Consider the following 18,963-nt stretch of genomic DNA (forward strand, 5'->3'; position numbering starts at 1 on the left):
TGCTATTTGTGTACATACCTGTAAATACAGGCTAATTGGCAGACAGCTATGCAGTCTTATTTGTTCGTGCTACTAGGCAGATGCTGAGTTGCCAAACGGAGGTGAGAATTGAGACGGAAGGCTGTAAGTGTCTCAATATATCCACCTCACATCCATCAAGTGTTGTCCCGCACTTGATAGAGCCTGAGAGAATAAAATGCCTTTGCATTACATCTGATGTGTGCCAATGGGTGCTAATAATAATAATATTATTATCAATAACAATAGTACTCTGGGGAAGTTCTAAACATTTTAATAGTTGGTGAGCTAAAAGCAAAAACCGGGGGGGGGGGGGGTGAGCCTTGGAAGCCCTCCCATTGCCGCCAATGGAATGAAAATATTTGTGTTTTTTGTTAGCCAGATGAAAAATTGTGTCGTATAGGCGGCCCTTTTTCGTTAGCGGGAACCAAATACGAAAATGAGAAACACAAATGAAACTACACAAAACAAACAGCAATTCCATACAAAAGCACAACACTAATACTCAATATTGTGAATATAACAAACTTATGTTTCATTGTATACTATTTTTGTTGTCCTTTTTACAAGTTGTTGAAACAAGTCTGTGTTGTAATAGTAGATTATTGCTTTTCTGATTCAAGGGAATCCATTTTCTTTACATTACTTTTCAAAATACCATCAGGCTGGTGGCAACCATTTTGAACACCCAATCTAACAGAATGGAAGCGATGGAAAAAAGTGTCAACGACTGGTGGAAAAATCTACAAAGGGTGCTATTACTTGGCCCATTTTGGGCATCCTGGTGCCAGTTCTTCTTTTGGTGGGATCCCCAGCAGACCTAAGTCCAGGAGCCACTCAAGGATGTGAAGATGGCGAAAGGCTTCAGCGGTTCTCATGTCATTTGGCATCTGAAAAACCCAATGCTCCATGAATTGAAGCTACGAAGCCTCTCTCGCCACTCTGCCTGGAGGGCCTCGGAGCGATCGCTAAAGGGAGCATGCTAATGTTGTCCATCCCAATTATCGCTCCCATTATCAGTACTTTGCAAACAAAAATCCCCCGACTCTTGGATAATTACGGGAGCCAAGGGCTGGTGGGCGATTGTGTCGGTTAATGACCCTATTTTCTCTCTCTCTCCATCTGAAAGGTAAGGTAATAGTTTTCTGGGGCAAAGCGCAGTGATGCACTTATTGCACGGAGCCATTATTATGGCACAAAGCCTTCTGGAGGTTTGGCTCATTTCCCCATCTGTCTCTGTTCGGGAGCATGGAGCTGTGTGGGCTCACTTAGAACAGGAGGATCCTCTGCAACACGGAGAGATGAGTGAAATATTTCAGGGATATTTTGCAGACTGTTTTTAGTGCAGCTTCTCTACTGCATTGTGAGAGAGTAAGTATGGAGAAGGGAAAAGGCTCCTTCCCACTGTGGAATTGCCCTCGCATACGAATGTCCCGATCTTCAAACACTCTCTGCTTCATTCGGAAGAATGCTGCACTCGCAGAGCTCAGGCAGTATTGTATTTCAGTGTCAATGTTGACTTTTGTGGAGAGGTGACTGCTAAGCGAGCGGAAAAGGTCCGTATTTTCTAATGTTACACCATTAAGTAATATTCCTGGCATTGCAGAGGGATTGGCTGGTGCCTTTTGCTGGAAGAGCACTTTGGTTTTCTCGATGTTCAATGAGAGGCCGAGCTTCTCGTATGCTTCTGCGAAGGTGTTTAGAGTGGCTTGTAGGTCTTCTTCTGAATGTGCACAGACTACGCTATCATCAGCATATTGGAGTTCTATAACAGATGTTATTGTGACCTTGGTTTTGGCTTTCAGTCTGCTGAGGTTAAATAGCTTGCCATCTGTCCGATAGATGATTTCCACTCCGATGGGAAGCTTTTTGGTCATCTGCTTCTCTGACCCTGGAACTCAACAAAAAAGCTCCCGTTTTGTAGCAGATTTCCTATGAAGCAGGTGAGGTGGTCATCCTTTGTGATATGATAAGTCTTTCTCAGGAGAAGGAGATGATTTAGAGTGTCATAAGCTGCCGACTCGTGCTGAAAGTGGTCATCTCTTTTCACGGCTGCTTTTCAGATTTTTATGTAAAGGTAAGGAGAGTATCCAGCCATCTCTTTCATGTGAACTAGTCCAGAACCTGGAAATGTTGCTTTTTTGGGCCAAAAGACTCACCACCTTATCACATGGAGAAATTTCCCCCTGGTAAGACACTTTGGCCTCTTGTCAAGCAGGGAGAGGCACGGAGCTCATCACATGTTCGGAGTTAGAAAAGAAGCGAAAATGCCCTGAAAGGAGGGAGCTCTGAACATGGGCCAGAAATCCTGCCCAGGGCTCCTGCCTCTTCTCATGCTTTACGTCCATCTTTACAACTAAAAAATGCAATTTTATGTTTAATAAGCTTTTTTCTTAATCCCTCCTTATTATCCAAGATTTTCGTTTATCCAAGGTTCTGCCGGGCCATTTATCTTGGATAAGTGAGACTCTACTGTTACAGGGCTCTACTGGCCCGGTTGTAATTATTGTTACAACAATAATTGAGTTAAATAATAAATGTAATAATAATAATTAATAGAGTAAAATAAATGTATTACAACAACAATAATAGAGAAAAATAATAAATGTACCATATATACCCGAGTATAAGCCAACTTGAATATAAGCCCACCAGGACCCTCACCTGAGTATAAGCCAAGGGGGATTTTTTCAGTTCTAAAAAAGGGCTGAAAAACTTATACTCGAGTATATATGGTAATAATAATAATTAATAGAGAAAAATAATAAATGTAATAATATTAATAATAATAGAGAAAAATAATAAATGTACCATATATACCCGAGTATAAGCCAACTTGAATATAAGCCCACCAGGACCCTCACCTGAGTATAAGCCAAGGGGGATTTTTTCAGTTCTAAAAAAGGGCTGAAAAACTTATACTCGAGTATATATGGTAATAATAATAATTAATAGAGAAAAATAATAAATGTAATAATATTAATAATAATAGAGAAAAATAATAAATGTACCATATATAACCGAGTATAAGCCGACCTGAATATAATCCTACCAGGACCCTCACCAAGGGGGATTTTTCCAGTTCTAAAAAAGGGCTGAAAAACTCGGCTTATACTCGAGTATATACGGTATATCCTCTTCCCTCCCTGATCTATAACTTTGGCTTTCAGCTCTCAAGTTTGGACTCATTCAACAGCCATGCAAAACAATCATCTGAAAGTCAGGTCAAGGCAGACTTTCAAAAAGGAACCTCGGAGACTTGTTCCGATGGGGAGCCCACGTGCCATCCTCCGCTCCAGTCCCGGGAGAAAACAATTCTAAGAACGGAAAGATGCGTCATGATTACAGATGACCACGATTTGGATGCTGGAATCAAACACTCCAATTGAGGGGGGTTTCTTTCTCCCCCTTTTTTTCCTCCCACTTGGAAGGCTGACATTCTGAATTGCAATTTGGGGTTCTGCCTGAGCATTTCATCTGCAGTAATGATACTTGGAAACCAATTGAGCAGATCCATTCAACACATCCATTCATTTCTCTGATGGAACCAGCCCGGCCTCATTAAATGGGAACAGCATAATCGGACTCCGGCTCGGGTCACTTGGTTTCGGTGAATTACAAACCTGCTCCACAGAAATGTACCATCCTCCCTGGAAAGGATAACGGCGACCTTTAAATGAAGGGCGGGGGAATCTTTTTTCTGCCAAACTATATTTTAATTATTATTTAATTAATAATTAATTATCAAGGGGGTCTTTGCTAGTGCTTTTGGTGCACAAAGACAGAAGGGGGTTGTACTAAATGGCCCAAGGGGTCTCTTCCAACCCTCTTTATTATTATTATTATTATTATTATTATTATTATTATTATTATTATTATTATTGACACAAAGACACAGTATAACACAGCAAACGAGATACATATGCTGGATTTCGTATCACAAAATCACAAGTTCCCAAGCCTTTAGGACTGTGTGATGTATTATTATTATTATTATTATTATTATTATTATTATTATTATTATTTGAAACACAACAAGATGAGTCCACAGCAGACACTCTGCTGGCTGTTGTATTGGATCACACATTGGACACTTCCCAAGTTGTTGTTGTTGTTGTTAGTATTAGTATTAACAATATTGAGGCTGGGTGGCCATCTGTCAGGGGTGTTTTGCTTGTGCTTTTGGTGCACAAAGGTACAAGGAGGTTGGACTAAATGGCCCAAGGAGTCTCTTCCAACCCTCTTTATTATTTTTATTTTATTATGATTATGATTAATATTGAGGCTGTATTTGTTCCTGTTTGTTTGTTTTTTTCTTCAAAATAAGAGATGTGCAGTGTGCATAGGAATTTGTTGATAGTTTTTTTTTCAACTATAGTCCGGCCCTCCAACGGTCTGAAAGACTGTGAACTGGCCCCCGGTTTTAAAAGTTTGGGGACCCCAGACCTCGCCAGAAAGTCAGCACTGCTGGGAAGCTCGGGGCTATAAATTAGCATCAAGGTCAGGGGCCAGGGCTGGCTGCAACCGTCTTACTTTCGAGAGTCCATTACCAGCACCATGTCCAGCGGGGAATCTCTGAAACCTGTTGTTTGCACCTCACAAGTCTGTATAGCAAAGACTTTATTTGATGTCTGCTGGGAAGCCCTTAGGCCATACTACCATACCAATCATATGCATCACCATTTTTCTCCAGTGTCGTCAGAGAGGGCCACTTCACCTAGCGACCAATCCAGTATTATCATAGAGTGAAATTATTATAAAAATTGATTGCAATAGCCCTGACACCTGACGTCGAGCTTGTATCAGTCTGAACTGGGGAGCCCCATCATCCCTGGGAAGGCCTTTGCAAAACCACCACTTGGAGACATGCCTCTTCCATGGGTGAATCCATGCTTTGGAAGCCTGTTGCATCGGTCCCAATAGAGACTTTGGCAAAGCGCAAAGCACATGGCTTGACTGATGGCCTGCTGGCAAGCCCCGGCGTCTGGGGCCATGGTGGCTTCTGCTTTGGTGTCCAGCAAGTATAAGTATCTCTCCATTATTTTTGTCTCGGAGCAGACACTGGCTGTGTGTCAAAAATTGGGGAATTATTTTCGTTCCGTTGCGTCGGTTTGCCAGCTCCGCTGAAATCCTTGGCTTGTCGCCTCGCATCGGCCCTGCCTCTCGCTCGGAGGGTGAGCCGAGACTTTTTATAACCACCATAAATCATGCTAGAAAAATACTTTTAGGAAAAGAAAACCCCCTGTGTTCGCACCCCGCCAGGCCGACGAAGCATTAATGGCTGGAAGCGTTATATTGTTGATGCAAGCGCAAGAGCTTGCATCCAAAGAGAAGAAATATGTGAACAACGTTACCAAGAGGAACATCGCCTGCTGGCATGGTTGTCTATCTTTGCTTCATTGGGCCTGTGGTGGAGTCAACAGAACAACAGCGTTCACTTGTAAACTAAGAGCAGAAGTCTATAAAGAAGGGAACATCTGGGCTGCAGACTGGGCAAGGAAAGAGGACGACGAGAATCGGGTATTTGTTAGGGTTGTGCATTCGGGGTAAACCTTGACCCGTTTCGTGTTCTGGCTTTTGATGAGAACCCGATCCGTTTTTTGGGGGCCTCCCGAAATCGAAAAGGCAAATATCTGTTTTCTATTGGACCATTATGGCAGAGTAAGGGGCGCTCGGCTGCAGGTACTGGCAGGCACCAGTTGGATATTTGTTAAGGTTGTGCATTCGGGGTAAACCTTGACCCGTTTCGTGTTCTAGCTTTTGGTGAGAATCCGATCCGTTTTTTGGGAGCCTCCTGAAATCGAAAAGGCAAATATCTGTTTTCTATTGGACCATTATGGCAGAGTAAGGGGCGCTCGGCTGCAAGTACTGGCAGGTACCAGTTGGATATTTGTTAGGGTCGTGCATTCAGGGTAAACCATGACCCGTTTCATGTTCTGGCTTTTGATGAGAACCCGATCTGTTTTTTGGGAGCCTCCCGAAATTGAAAAGGCAAATATCTGTTTTCTATTGGACCATTATGGTAGAGCACTTTCTGGGCTTGCTGTTAGCTCCAGCTCCTGCCAACCTAGCAGTTCAAAAACATGCCAATGTGAGTAGATCAATAGGTACTGCTCCAACGGAAAGGTAACAGCACTCCATGCAGTCATGGCAATGGCCACATGACCTTGGAGGTGTCTACGGACAACGCCGGCTCTTTGGCTTAGAAATGGAGATGAGCACCAACCCCTAGAGTCAGACATGATTGGACTTAACGTCAGGGGAAACCTTTACCTTTACCTATACATATACATACACATATATGGCTGGAGTTACACTTAAAAATGTACCTGTGCTGTCTTACAAACAAATTCAGCTTAAGAACAAGCCTGCAGGACCCTATCTCGCTCACAACTTGGGGACGGCCTGTATCTTTCTGTTGCTAGTAAACTTTCCCCACGTTCCTTTGAAAATGCCTAGGGACCCAGCCATGACAATGGATGCTCTCTCATACGGAGCTAATTTAAGCTGGCCCTGCTTCCACTCACTTGTGGCAGAAGGAATTTTTCAATTTCCATGCCATTAATGCCAAACATTTGGCTGTTCCCAGGGCACTTGTAATGAAATAAGCCAGCGCCCTGTCCCTTGGAATCAGACCGAGGAGGACGGTCTCGTGAGCGAGCGCACGCTTTGGCGCGAGTTGTGTTGACCGTGCAGACGAATCCAACATTTATGGATGTGTTCAATGTCTCTCCCAGCAGAGGATTGAAGACATTGAATACCTTTATAGCAATGACCTTTATCAGGCTCAGTGGCTTCTTAATCAGACGATCGAAAGGATATGCCAAAGATAAGGCAGTTTACCTCCTTTGCCAATGTGGTCTGAGCACTGAAAGGTAACCGTGTTAATGATTATAAGCTCGATGCCTCATTTGCCTCCACAATTAAACAAGAAGTATAAGTCTTGGCACTTGACACTGTTAAAAGCACCTTGAGCTGCGACAAAATGCAAAGGACTAAAAAAATGAATAAGCCCCTTGCCCCTTGGTGCACCTTTGGCTCGCCCCCATATTTTTGCCCCTCAAATATGGAATAAACGGAGATGTTGTTGGAAATTATTTGTTGCAACCATTCCAGGTTGAATTCAATTTGAATAGTAGGTTTTTAATTGCATGGTTTTAAAAAAAAATAGTACGACTTTTACTTCAAAATACAACAGCAAAGTCCTATGTCCCTGGGACCTACCCTGAAAAAGAACAAAAACAGGGAAGAATGTGTGATTATTTCAGTAATACGTAAAAGGGCCAGTAAGTCCAAAACCTCGCTGAAACGGGATGCCTTTCTCAAAGTCACACTAAGTTCTTGGCCTCCAAGCCTCTCAAATCTGCGCTTATGAGAACAAAGCAAAAGCAGCTGCGCGAAAGCTTGGCTCCGAAGCGAGTCAGCCAAATTTAAGAATTTCTCCCATTAAAATCCAATAAGGAGCAATAACCGTTTCCTAGGATCGCAGTAGCAAGCCTGGCATTCTTGAAACACGCTATCAAAATATTATGACATACATTGCAAAAGCCTCTTTCCCCCCTCTTTATTTTCTGTTCCTTTATAAAACTTCTAAGAATAAGAACTGGCATGCGAATCCTAAGAGTTATAATGTCATCGGCGAACGTGCCAGACCCAAATGCATGCCATATTGAGCTTCAGACATTACCTTTTTGGGATCTATATTGAAGCGGAGTCAGGCCCTTGAAGGCCTTCTCAACAAAGATGCTGATTCGGTCCCAATTTGGATGATTAGAGATCAATGCCATTGGGTATCACTTCAATGCCATAGCTCAATTGCTTTGGAGTTTTACAAGGAAGGTTACATATCCCAAGGGTCCATAAAACTGAGCCATGGCCACGTAGAACTACATTTGTTCTACAGTGTAGACACACCCTGGGGTTCTGTCAATGATGCCCTCCGGGATCTGATTTGATACAAACGGCATCAAAAAGCCACCTTAATCTCAGCCTAACGCAGTCAAGGTGATGCATGCCATATGCCAGCAAATACGGAAAAAACAGGAAGCAGTGATAGGGGGAGATGTACCCAGTTAAATGCACAATTCCCAGACATCCTGAGGAATGAGGTTGAATGGGCCTTAAGAAGCATTGCTCATAACAAGGCAGCAGGAGACGACGGGATCCCAGCTGAACTATTTAAAATCCTGAAAGATGATGCTATCTTTCAAGATTATCTTTTCAAGTCGTAAGTCACTCCTCAAAGGCTTCCAGACCGTTTTGTTTGCCTCTGTCTGGATCCCTCCCCAGTTGTCAATCTCCTTCTTGAACTGCGGTGCCCAGAACTGGACACAATATTCCAGGCAAAGAGGTCAGACTTAGGGAACGAAAGTTAGTTTGGATCAGATACGAAGTTACAGAGCTTTTTGGGACTCGATATGGGGGAATTTGCTCTCCGCCTTAAGAAAATCACGAGGCCACGGACCTATCCCTTCTTGGTGATGGACGGGATCATGACATTCCCCCTTTTTGCATAGACCGAGTTGGCAGCCAAGTATGCGCTTAAGAGGAGATCTACAGCAAACACAATGCCTCCGGATACATAGGGTGTGATCCTCTTGATTTGGGGGTAATAAAAAAGGACAACCGAGGCTACAAAAATAACCCCAGGGCGGCCCCACATGATTCCCAGGCCCGATTGAAACTAACTGTTTCTCTGTTTGGTTAACGCCAAGTGCGGAACCTTGGTGGAGCCTCAGAGAGTCCTTTCAACATGTCCGGGTTTGGCTGCCAAGCAATAAAACAGAGCCGAGCCTGGAAAGGACCATCGGGATGGAAGAGAGGCAAGTCATGAGACACACAGGCAGCAGTTTGTCCATGCCTGGTGTGGACTCCTATAATACAGCCCAGTAGAGTCCAAACTGCGTTATATGGCAGCCACAAATAGCAAGACCCCTTGGAAAATGTAAGAATGGTCTTACAAGCAGAAGGTAATGGGAAATGGGAATGCTGCATTAAAGAGGGACTGGAATAAGTCACAGCCTTGAGTTTGCAAAACCTGAGCAGGGCTATGAACAGCCACGGGTGCATCCACACTGCAGAATGAATGCAGTTTGGCACCACTTTCAACTGGCTCAATGCTGTAGGCGCTTCACCAGAAAAGGTGAAAGGCTTTGCAAAAGTACACATCTTCTGATCCCACAGCAGCTAAAGTGGTGTCAAACCACTATCCAAGGTGCTGATTTTGTATTATTTTTCACAAAGGACTACTACACCTTAGGCCCCATCTGTGTTGCCATGTAATGCCATTTGAAACTGCATTGTATGTTCAAAGTAGACTCATATGATGCCATTTAACTGGGCTGGGTTGCATTGCATGGCAGTGTAGTTTGGACCTGGGACAGGCCCTTTTGAAGCTTTGAAGACATAGAATCCTAGAATCGTAGAGTTGGAAGAGACCGCACGGGCCGTCCAGTCCAAACCCCTGCAAGAAGCAGGAAATCGCATTCAAAGCACCCCCGACAGATGGCCATCCAGCCTCTGTTTAAAAGCCTCCAAAGAAGGAGCCTCCACCACACTCTGCGGCAGAGAGTTCCACTGCTGAACAGCCCTTCTCACAGTGAGGAAGTTCTTCCTGATGTTCAGGTGGAATCTCCTTTCCTGTATTGCCCAGGGGACACCCGTATGTTACCATCCTGGGGATGGGGGCCTTCTCTCATGTCCCCAAATGGGAAGCTGGAGCTGACAGATGAGAGCTCACCCCATCTCATGGATTAGAACCACCAGCCTTTAGTTCAGCAGACACAAGGGTTCAACTCATTGAGCCACTCCTTAGAAATGCAATACAATATCTATATCTATACCTTTCCTACAGCACACAGTTCATAGAGGAATTGATCAGCAACTGAACAAGAAGTTTGGGGAGAATTCACCATGATTTATAAGAGTTGCACTTGACCTACATCCAGAGAGCACTGTCAACCCAAACAACGATGGATCTAGACCAAACTTGCCACGGATAATGGGACTTGCAGTACCTTCACTGATACTGTGACCCCCACCAACAATGGACTGGGACCAAAGTTGGCACAGAGAAGTCCCATGACCAATTGAACATACTGTAGGGATTTGTGGGACTGGGCCTTGATTCTGGGAGTTGTAGTTAATCTGCATCCAGAAAGCACCGAACCCAGCTGAGGTCAGATCTGGACCAAACTTGGCTCACACACCCAACATGGCCAGTTGTGCATACAGACCTGGTTTCGGGGTGATTGAACTCGGATCTGGGAGTTGTAGTTCACCCTTATCCAGAGAGCCCAACATGGCCAACTGCGAATACTGGCAGAGTTTGGGTGTGATTGCCCTGGGAATCTGGAATTTGTAGTTCACCCATATCCAGACAGCACTGAACCCAGCCAATGACGGATCTGGACAAAATTTCAGTGATATCACCTAACATCCCAAAACAGCCTTCTTCTAATAATCCGGGCACCGCCGGGTCCCCAAGCTAGTAATATAATATATATAACATTTCTTGGGGCTCCACGAGCAACTTTTGCTTCAAAAAGGGCTGAGAAAACTTGAGAAGCCCTGGTTGAAATTATATAAAGTTGACATCTGCCAGAAGAGGGGGGAAGTTATTTTTGGATGGCAATTCCCAGAATGCGCCATCGGAACAGACAAAGGCCATACTGTAGTCCAGAAAGGGATTCTTGGGATGGGAAAGCATGCCGACCACAGTCTCTCATGAAGATCCCAGGGATCAAACAGACACCCTTTTGATTGATTGTACAAGCATGTATTCGTTTCATAAATATTACAACTGTTTATTGCTCTCGCTCTCTTTTTAAATCTGATAAGCCTATTGGTTCCATTAACAAAAATAAGCAGAGGAACAGAGATTTATTTTTATTTAAACCTCCCTGTATTATGTATCCAAATCTCTCAGATTTGGGCACAGTCCATTAAAAAAGGCTGCAGGGCAGTTTGAAGATCATTACTTTACTTTATTTTTTTCGTATCAGGAGTGACTTGAGAAAGGGGAAATCTCTTCTGGGGTGAGAGAACTGGCCATTTGCAAGGTTAGCTTCACCTTGCTGAAGACACCAGGCTGCACACAGATCGTAGTCTTTTGTAGTTTATTAGGAAATAAGGAAAAGATAGTTCATAAAGGTAAAAGTTCAGTTCCAAAAGATAGTTACAAAAACAAGGCTGTAAGAACAAATCCATGGAAACATTAGGCATGAAACAAAATCCTTAAAATGAAACCAAAGTCCCAGAAATGAGGATACATCCAGGCTATAAGATAATGCAGGAAAGCAGACTTAGTTCTTGATTCAAGCGAGGAATTGCTTTGACGAAGATTTCCCTCTCAGCAGTTTGTTTTAATAGCATAACATGAAGGCATTTCTTTGCCCTTTGAACTCCCTCTTATTTGCTATTCTGAGGCTTCTACACAACCCCCGAAATTCCAAACAACTAGCCCAATCTAGAGACGCGGCCTCATCATCTCCCTTTCTGCTTCTTGCACCTGAAAACCATCATCAGTAACATCATTTCTTTCCATGGGAAAGCCTCCCTGCTCCTCATCTCCCACAGCAGGGACATCCTGCACCTGAATCCCATAATTCCCATCAGAGTCACCTTGAAACTCATCCTGAACCTGAACCCCATCATCTTGAAACTGCATCCCAGAATCCTCATCAGAGTCACACAAAGGCTGAGTCCCAACAACCCAGATGTTTGGGCCGGGCTTTAGCACAGCACCAGGATGAATAAATCATTGCTAACTGGAAGGTTGGCAATTCAAAGCCCGAGTCAGGGTGAGAACCCGACCATCAGCCCTGCTCACTGTCCACCTAAGCAGTTCAGAAACGGCTGAGCTGTGAGTAGAGAAATTAGGCACCGCTTAGAGGGGAGGCATTTTATGGTGACATAAAAAATGCTGGCGATCAAAGAACAAGGAGGAAAAATTCTGCGATCAAAGGGCTTGTCGTCATAGTAGATGAAGTGACAGCACCCCCTGTAGGCGGAATCGAGCATAACCTCCACACGCCGAAGTTGGAAAAAATGCCGATGTACCTCTATCTGTTTGTCTATCATGTTTGTCCAATGGCACTGAATGTTTGCTGTGTATGTGTGTGTTGTGATCCGCCCTGAGTCCCCTTCGGGGTGAGAAAGGAGGGCGGAATATAAATACGGTAAATAAATAAATAATACGGAATGTTTGATATTTTTACCATCCTTGTGAGAGGCTTCTCTCATGTCCCCGCATGGAGCTGGAGTTGACGGAGGGAGCTCACCCATCCTCTCCCCAGGTTTCAACTGACAACCTTCATGTCAGCAACCCAACCTTCAAGTCATCAGTCCTGCCGACACAAGGGTTTAACCCATTGTGCCACCGGGGGCTCCTAATAAAATCATAAAATTCTTATAAGATCATTATAAAAGCAATACATTGTTTAATGCATAAACTATTTTTTGAAAACCCAAATCAGTAGTTCCGGCTTCAATAAATGTGGATTTAGGGTGAAGTTCAGAACTTAGAAAGGCGACTGGCCGGCTGGCACGGGGATTGGGGAATTTTATCTAAAGGGGAAGCATTCCCGTGCTCTGAATGGGGTCGCTAATGCCTCCAAAATCAGGAAATTGCGCCAATTGTGCCGCTATCGGCCTCTCCGTCTACAATTTGCGATGTGTGCAGAATAGATTATGGCTTTTAAAGAAACCTGATGAGAAAGTGAAGCAGACAAAGGAGACGCTGCACCTGGAAGTGGCTGATTCAGCCTTGACGCTCTCCACTGCCATCGGAAAGTAATGGGAAAACAGCCACTTGCCCTTCCGAGATTTTGGACATTTGCGGGCGATAGAACAGAGCTCCCTCTATCTGCTCCAGCTCCATGCGGGGACATGAGAGAAGCCTCCCACAAGGATGGTAAAAAAATCAAAACATCCGGGCAACGTCCCCTTGGCAATGTTCTTGCAGATGGCCAATTTTCTCACACCAGAAGTGACTTGCAGTTTCTCAAGTTGCTCCTGACACGAAAAAAAAAATCTGTATAAATAAAAAGGTAATGTCCGTTTGTGGGGACCTCATATCTCTGAAAATACTTCATCAATTGCTACAAAATTTGGACTCAAAGGAGCATTCGAACTGATGAGTGTTTTAAGGTATTCACATACCTACTATCACAAACCTGTCACACCTGAGACAGGTAAAACCATGCTTATGGCCTCTCCCAGCAGGAAAATAACACGGGGGCATGGCCAACAAGGAAGCCACGCCCCCTGTCATTCTCCCCAAGGGGAGGGCAGAGAAAGAAAGAGATCTGTATCCATCAATCTGTCTATCTATGTTTACTCTTAGGGGCAATCTTAAGAATTCTACTGTTTACATCAGGACACAGATTGGTTATCGCATGGACAGTAATATGTTATGTGTTCCAGAGTCACCAAACCAGACAATCTCCATATCTGCAAAGACAATAGAACCACCACAAATTTGGCCTACCCACAAACATTGTGAAATCACATATATCTAAAACCTACTTTTTCTCTGTCCTTTCTTTCCCATTGAACTAACTAGGCCTCAGCAGCACGTGGCCGGGTACAGCTTGTATCACAATAAAAATTTACACAAAAAGTAGGAAATAATCAACTTCTTAAATGAAGTCTTCCCCGCTGAAAGAAATATCACAGACCCGCAACCCGAGTGAAAATATATCTCTTGCGACTGTGCTCTGCATCTATTCAGTTGGAGGGAAGTGTGATATTTCAAATTGGGCTCCGTGTCGCTGGCAATAATGGCATCTGGCAAACCTGCTCTTGAGTTATCACAAGGGCAAGCCACGATCAGCTTTCACTGCTGTCTAAATGCATCTATTAAAAGAAACGGGCCCAATTAAAAGGTTATTTGATGTTTCCATCGTCATTCCCTATTCACAGGCACACAAGGGTCTCGGGAGCAAATGGAAGGGCTTGAATTTCGAAAGTTTGGCAAAGACACTTCCAAAACAGATCCAACCAACATGAAAATATTCCCCCCAAAATTCCAAAAAGCAAGCCTTGAGTCTCCAGTGGGAGAGATAAAGTGAAGTATTATTATTATTATTATTATTAATAATAATAATAATAATAATAATAATAATAATAATAATAATAATAATAATTTTTGCCTTTTTATAAAAGGACATTACTTTACACTACTATTGTATATAATGTGACTGGAGCATCCACAGATTTTGACTTAACCCACCTAAAGCTGTGAAGAGAACCGGGTAAGAAATAAAATTATTATTATTATTATTATTATTATTATTATTATTATTATTATTTCTACTATGACTTCTAGGCATGTGCAATCAATGAAAAAATGGTTCAAAAATACTTACAAAATTGGGGGGTGCTGGCGCTTCATTTCTAAAGTGTTTCTAAAGTTTCGTGAGTGAAAATTTCATTACTATAACAAGACTAACAAAATTTCGTTACTATTTCATTACAGTAATTGCACATGCGCATTAATGCAATAATTACATTTGGGGAAACTGAAGAGGCTCCTATCTCCCTTATTTTTACAGCTATTGTGGTGAAGCTTGCTACACTGGTAGAATACACTTACCACTGTGAGCCCACCAAATCTCAAAACACTTCCCTTATCCACAGAATTTTGGAGAATTTTTAAAGATTTGATGAACAACATTTCTTAAAAAAACAACAAGAACTATCTCCTTGAATTTTATATACAATGCAGAAGATAACCAGGGCATCAATCCCCAGAAGTTTCAGAAAGATTTACACATCTACAGATTTTTGGGGATTTTAAAAGTTTAGACAAAAACAATTTATCCCCCAAAAAGCAACAACAGCAATCCGCCTGACACACAACTACGTAACTTCAACTTAGCACAGATCTATACTTACTTATTTTAGTCCTCTTTGCAGGTATAATAATTTTATTTATTGTAGACTCATTCTAAACTGCTGATTGGCTGCTTCAGCCCAATGCTGTGAGCATTGCATTCTGGGAAATGTAGTTTTACATTCTCTGCCACTGGGGGTCTCGCATTCCCAAACTACATTATTAAAATACATTATTAAGGGCTGGGCTGTGATGCAGCTGGTTAGTAGCCAGCTGCAATAAATCACTACTGACCGAGAGATCATGAGTTCAAAGCCAGACCGGGTCGGAGTGAGCTCCCGACCATTAATAGCCTAGCTCGCAGTTGATCTGTACAGACCGAAAAACCGTTGTGGGCCTGGCAGCGAGGGCCGGGCTGGAAAAGAAGGTAGCCAGGCATATACTTGGTGAGATGAACTCGGGAGGGAGAGGGACTGGGAGAAGGCGGGACCAGGAGGAGGCAGGTCATTCTCTGCTTGTCCTTCTGGAATAAGGACAGGGCTACTCGCCCCATTCTTATGCCATGTGTTTGTCTCCAAACACATTGCTTTAATACCCTTTGCAAAGCACTAAACATTAGTGTTGTGCTGTTGTATGGAATTGCTATTCGTTTTGTGTAGTTTCATTTGTGTCGTCTCATTTTCATATTTGGTTTCTGCTAATGAAAATGGCCCACCTATAGGACACAAATTTTCGTCTGGCTAATGAAAGGCATGAAAAATTTCATGCCATTTGTGCCACAGCAACGCGTGGCTGGGCACAGCTAGTAAGAGTAATAAAATTACAAATCCTAGGATTCCATGAGATGCTGCCATGCCCATTCAAGCGAAATTGTATAATGTGAAAGGACTCAGTGTCATGCAATGACTGGGTGACCTTCGCTTATTAAGACTGATATGGTCCAGGAGGAAAGCCCTATATGGCACTTGAAACTCACTGGAGAAGCAGGATATCCATCCCAATCGAGGGGAACGTCCCACACCAATTAAGCCAGGCCCGTCTGCAGTTTCCACAGGGAATCGCTTCCAATGAAAATGACGAGGAGGAAACCATATGGGAATTCCACTCATGTCTACTCCAATCTAAGAGACGTTTACAGCCATTTCACCATGCACCAAATATAGCGCATGGACGTCTCTGTGTTTATAATACAAAACTGAGCATCTCCGCTCCGGAGCCCATGACCAATTTTGTTGAAGAAACTCAACGCTATTATGAATGTTTGCTTAAAGCCACCAACAATCTGGAGAAGCAAACTATGGAGGAGAAAGGCAACATGAATCAAGTCCACATTTGCTCTAGTTCAGCATTTCTCAACCTGGGGGTCGGGACCCCAGAGGGGGTCTCGAGGGGGGTGTCAGAGGGGTCACCAAAGACCATCAGAAGCTGAAGGTCTCTCCGCTGGTCCTTCTGTAGACAAGTGAGATTTATATACATGTGGAATAATGTCCAGGGTGGGAGAAAGAACTCTTGTCTTGTCGCCATTGGCCACCTTGATTAGCATTGAATTGCATTACAGTTTCAAAGCCTGGCTGCTTCCTGCCTGGAGGAATCCTTTGTTGGGAGAGGAAACAAGCTGAGCCAGCTAGCACCTCCCAACAAAAGATTTTCCCTCAGGCAGGAAGCAGCCAGGCTTTGAAGCTGCAGGGCCATTCAGTGCTAATCAAGGTGGCCAATGGTGATATCTACACTTGCCTCAAGCAGACAATTGCCCACCCTGGACATCATTCCATAGATATATAAACCCTCCTTGCCTCGTTTCCAACAGACTTCACAACTTCTGAGGATGCCTGCCATAGATGGTGAAACGTCAAGAGAGAATGCTTCTGGAATATGGCCAGGCAGCCTGGAAAACTCACAGCAACTCAGATCCATCATTGTTTGAGTCCACATTGCTCTCTGGATGAAAGTAACTTCAACTCCAAAACTCAAGGTCAATGCCCATCAAACCCTTCCAGTATTTTCTGTTGGTCATGGTAGTTCTGTGTGCCAAGTGTGGTTCAATTCCATCATTGTTGGAGTTCAGAATGCTCTTTGGTTTTAGGTGAACTATAAATCCCAGCAACTACAACAGCCAAATGCCAAGGTCTATGTTCTCCAAACTCCACCAGTATTCAAATTTGGGCAAATTGAGTATTTGTGCCAAGTTTTGTCGAGATCCATCATTGTTTGAGTCCACAGTACTCTCTGGATGTAGGTGAACTACAACTCTAAAACTCAAGGTCAGTGGCCCACCAAACCCTTCCAGTATTTTCTGTTGGTCATGGGAGTTTGGTTCAGTTCCATTGTTGGTGGAGTTCAGAATGCCCTTTGATTGTAGGTGAACTATACCTCCCAGCAACTACAACTCCCAAATGACAAAATCAATCCCCAACCCCAACCCCACCAGTAGTCAAATGTGGGCGTATTGGGTATTTGTGTCAAATTTGGTCCAGTGAATGAAAATCCATCCTGCATATCAGATATTTACATTATGATTCGTAACAGAAGCAAAATGACAGTTACGAGTAGCAACGAGACAGCATCAGGAAGGTTGAGAACCACTGCTCTAGTTGAAGGGGCCTTGGGAAGTTGCTTTTCAGACTACGACATGGCTAGGAAGCCCAGGAGTTGGGGTCTGCAAAGCCAAATGTCCACACCATAGTTTCCAGTTGTTCCTCCCAGCAACGCCTCTTATTGCAATCTGCTGCCTTGTGGCATTAGGTGCTCGCCTGCTTCTCCGCAAGGCTGCAATTGTCCCATTAGGATCCCGTCGTGTGGTGATAATTTCCTATTTAAAAGCACCAGAGAATTCAAAATCCGGCTCCAGAAGTGTATAATCAGCTCCCTTGTTAAGAACAAGGTCAGGATCTGGGAAAGGAGTGGTAATTGCCCATTTTATTCTCAGTTTGGTACAATTATGCTCGCGCTGCCTTGTCTCACCAGTCGACTTTTACAAGCATAGGCTTGTGCAGGCAGCATTTCTTTTTGCCCCGAGGAACTTTATTTTTTTGCAGTGCATAAGGGAAGGTTGCAGCACCAACTAACTGAATACAACAGAAGGATTCTTTGTGCACATGTGTGTGTGTGTGTGTGTGTGTGTGTAATCCAGTGTTTAGAAAAGCTGCTTTTTTAGATTTCAAACTGCAGAAGCCCTATTATTATTATTATTATTATTATTATTATTATTATTATTATTATTATTTTATTATGACACAGCAAACAAGATAGATATGCTGGATTTCATATCACAAAACCACAAGTTGAACACTTCCCAAGTGTCTAGGACTGTGTGATGTATTTTCGGATGATGTGTGAAGATCCCAGTCGGGTGGCCTTTTGCAGTTGGCAGATCGTGATTTTGTCAGTGTCTATTGTTTCCAAATGCCGGCTGAGATCTTTTGGCACGGCACCCAATGCGCCGATCACCACCGGGACCACCTGCCCTGGTTTCTGCCATAGTCTTTGATTATTATTATTATTATTATTATTACTACTACTACTACTAGCTTGGGTACCCAGCGTTGCCTGGGTTATTTGACAAAGTCAATGTTTTAATTGTACAAAATGCATAAGGTTGTGGGTGAACTACAACTCACATAATGCCAAATTGACCCCAACAAACTCCATCAGTACTAATTAATGTTTGTTTTCCCCAAAGACCTCCAGTATTTTTTCCCCATGTGTTCCCAAAGTACCAAAGGGTTATTAAATGGAGAAAACGGATTCCGTGCACAACCCTACTCTCCACTGCAACTCCATGATCAACTTCCAGCGTAAACATAGAACATACTGGAGGACTTTGTGACTGTGTGATTGTTCTCCCAGACTGAAAATACTGTCCTGTGCTCCGAATCCCAGGGAATGAGATTTCATTTTCCCAAATCCCAGTCTAACCACTGGAGACTGCATGGCACCCGTTCACCGTCAATACTGATGGGCTGATGCCTTGGCAGATGTAGTTCAGTGACAATGAACAAGACAAAGTAACCACAACCCAACAAGATCTGGAACAGAGCAGTCCCTTGAATCTCCACCCTTGCTCAACCAGTTTATTCTTATTCAAGGACAAATTAGAGCGGGCACAGAAC

The 18,963-nt window shown here is 43.4% G+C and overlaps 1 protein-coding gene and 1 long non-coding RNA gene across 3 annotated transcripts in view; one reads left to right on the top strand and one right to left on the bottom strand.

Moving 5' to 3' along the window:
- The window catches only part of gpr50 (G protein-coupled receptor 50), a 35,977-nt gene that overhangs the window by 5,236 nt on the left and 11,778 nt on the right, over positions 1 to 18,963 (bottom strand). The gene's annotated exons all lie outside the window — the stretch shown is intronic.
- Positions 117 to 3,603, top strand: LOC134294112 (uncharacterized). Its single transcript, XR_010001090.1, has 2 exons — positions 117 to 1,389; positions 3,189 to 3,603. It is a non-coding gene; the product is annotated as an uncharacterized LOC134294112 (long non-coding RNA).

The sequence above is a fragment of the Anolis carolinensis genome, unplaced genomic scaffold, assembly GCF_035594765.1.
Source record: "Anolis carolinensis isolate JA03-04 unplaced genomic scaffold, rAnoCar3.1.pri scaffold_12, whole genome shotgun sequence".
NCBI classification, from domain to species: domain Eukaryota; kingdom Metazoa; phylum Chordata; class Lepidosauria; order Squamata; family Dactyloidae; genus Anolis; species Anolis carolinensis.